Genomic DNA, 2,746 nt, shown 5'->3' with positions numbered 1-2,746 from the left:
CTGTGCCCTTAGGAAGCATTTCCGGACCCATGTTCATATGAACTTTTTTACTTAGTTTTGATCATAGAATCGGCCTGTTCAGGGTTGGCAGCTAATTATGAGACACCCTGTATATAATATTTATTATGTATTTTTATATAAATACTTAGTACCTATAGGTATTTGTATAATATTCACAAAAAAATTAACAATGGAAAACAATAATACAATTTTTGTATGTATCTTCCGTATTGCTAACATAATTCGGTATCTTATCGTACTCAACCGAGACTTAAGAGACAACTAAAACCCGACTATCCTACTGACTGACAACACGCGCAAGCATGTAGCATCGGTTTCCCATGCGGTGACGTCAGACCCGCCGGTTCAGCGGATACTCAGGGCGCCAGTTTATAATTTTTTTTTGGATGACTTGTAGGCGATATAAAATTCTAATTTTTTTGCAGAGGACCTTAAAATTGCAATATCTTTCCGCTAAGCAAATAAAAAAAAATGTGCTCAATGAGCCAATTGTGTAATAGTTGTTATATAATAATATTTATTCTTATAAAGAAAAACAAAATCTGTTAAGGAACAAAGCATTTTGAAACATCAGACATTTGGATAAATATATTGATACAATGCTTACGTATTTATCTTTTCCACTTCTTATTCTTCGCGGGTGAAAATAATGCGATTATCTTTACTCCATTTTTTCATTTAGGCCGTTCTTTTTTTGACCCAAAATGTATGTCATACTGCTTTTTGCGTTTTCTTATTTTATTTTATTTTTTTCATTTTTGCAAACATTTTATTGAGGGTTTGTTTTATGAGATATTCTTTGGCTGTGCTGTGCTTAAGGCACGACGTTAAAAAAAACTGATTTTAATTATGGCAAATTTGCTTAATCTAACTTTGAAATTTGAATAACTTTGTGGCTTTGCTTAATTTTTTGTGGCACCCCGTATAAAATTAATTTCATAAGACAAAATCCTGTATTTGGAAAACAAACTTTTTCTTAAAAAAATTCAATTGGTAATTATATGGTGAATAATGCATAATTATGATGTGTTACGAATATTTCGTTCCTGTGCTTATTTTCTTATGATAGAGGTAGTAAGTGGCTTTTTAACAAATTTCAGGGCGACGGTCTGCATCTGGTTTGAACTCAGACAAGAGACCCCAGTTTCTTCGTAAAACGTTCGCAATACTGCGAAAGCTGGCACCAGGCTCGCCTATCATAGCAGTAGCGTACATCACGGTCTATTGTCCTTATCTAGCCCAAGGGAGACGTATAGACACTGAACGCAAAGGACTAATCAATTTCAATGACCGACCGCACCACTCGTTAACGATACATTTTTTGTCCGTTGTTTTTTTCGTCATGGCAGTGCCGAGAGGATTGTTCTTGCAGGAAAAATATACGGAACATTTTGAAAAATACACGGTGTTAAATTATTAAATATATTTTGTCAATGTTGTCAATTTATGACAACTTTTGAACTAAAACTAATTATACATGCTCAAATATAACAGCGATTAAAAAAATACTTAAAAAATCATTATATTTAAATTGAAATAAATGTTTCCAAATAATTTATTCGGAGTTCGTTTGGTAGTTTTGATTGTGGTGAAAATTGTCATAAATGATAGTAACCTAGGACCAATACCTATTATAAGTTCCAATTACCTACCTAAGATTCGGCTAACTAAATGAATAACTAAATTTAAGTAAATAAAATATATATTTGCTCAAAATCGGATTTTCGAGGTGGTATCTATGTTTGAATCACGGGCACCATTGCACATGAAAGAGGATTCAAATCAAACCTACTAGACATTATGTTTCCGATGGTGCAAACATAATTATTCAAACCATGAAAATGGACTTCCAAGTTGAAGAATACCGCATTTTTTTCATATTTTCAATCTGTTTTGTGGTTGATGAATAAGTGGACTGTATCTTTTTTATAATTGGTATATTTATTGGATGAATGATACACACGTATCTTGACGAGACGTTATTTTTATTTTTTTTTTTGACTTATTTATTTCTTTACATATTGACACATTAGGGCCTACTTGGTTCTCCTCAACACAATCATTTTACCGTGTCTTGAAAACGTACGTGCCTGAAACCGATAGAATGGTGCATAAATTCTTTCAATTTAAAGAATCCATAATGTGCGCAGTAGATTAGTCACTTGATAAACCAAAATGGCGGATGAACCGGAAAATGGTGGCATCAGATTTTTGCGACGATCAGATTTTACTAATAGAAGACAGGTTTTCTCGGAAAATCTCAAAAGATAAAATATGTTAGAATACGTTGGAATTTTTTCAGAATTTCTTACGCAACTTTTCAAATTTTCGACTTTGCCAATTTTGACCAAATTGATAGTCTCAAGAAAAACCGAGAAAAAATCCTGAACCTTCCTTTTCCGATTGTATCCCTTTTATTTTTCAAATACTGCCCAAAATTTAATCAAAAATTGATAAAATTCGAAAATTTCGCATAGAGTCATGAAATTCTAGGCTAGGATATAACATCGGGAAAAATTATGACCCTTCCTATTTTCGATTCTGAATATTTTCGCTCATTTGCCTGAAATTGGTCAATTCTTGTTATTCTTGGTCCCAATTAGGCTTATCATGAATTATTTTATTAATTTGGTCAAAACTGACAGTCGAAAATTAGAAAAATGGCCAAAAAACTCGTTTCATTGACCAATTCTAAGAACTTTCTGTCTCTTGATATTTTCCGAGA

Source organism: Anoplophora glabripennis, unplaced genomic scaffold, assembly GCF_000390285.2.
Source record: "Anoplophora glabripennis isolate ALB-LARVAE unplaced genomic scaffold, Agla_2.0 scaffold1082, whole genome shotgun sequence".
In the NCBI taxonomy this organism is placed as follows: domain Eukaryota; kingdom Metazoa; phylum Arthropoda; class Insecta; order Coleoptera; family Cerambycidae; genus Anoplophora; species Anoplophora glabripennis.
The sequence above is the reverse complement of the archived record's forward strand: the minus strand, read 5'-3'. Positions refer to the sequence as shown.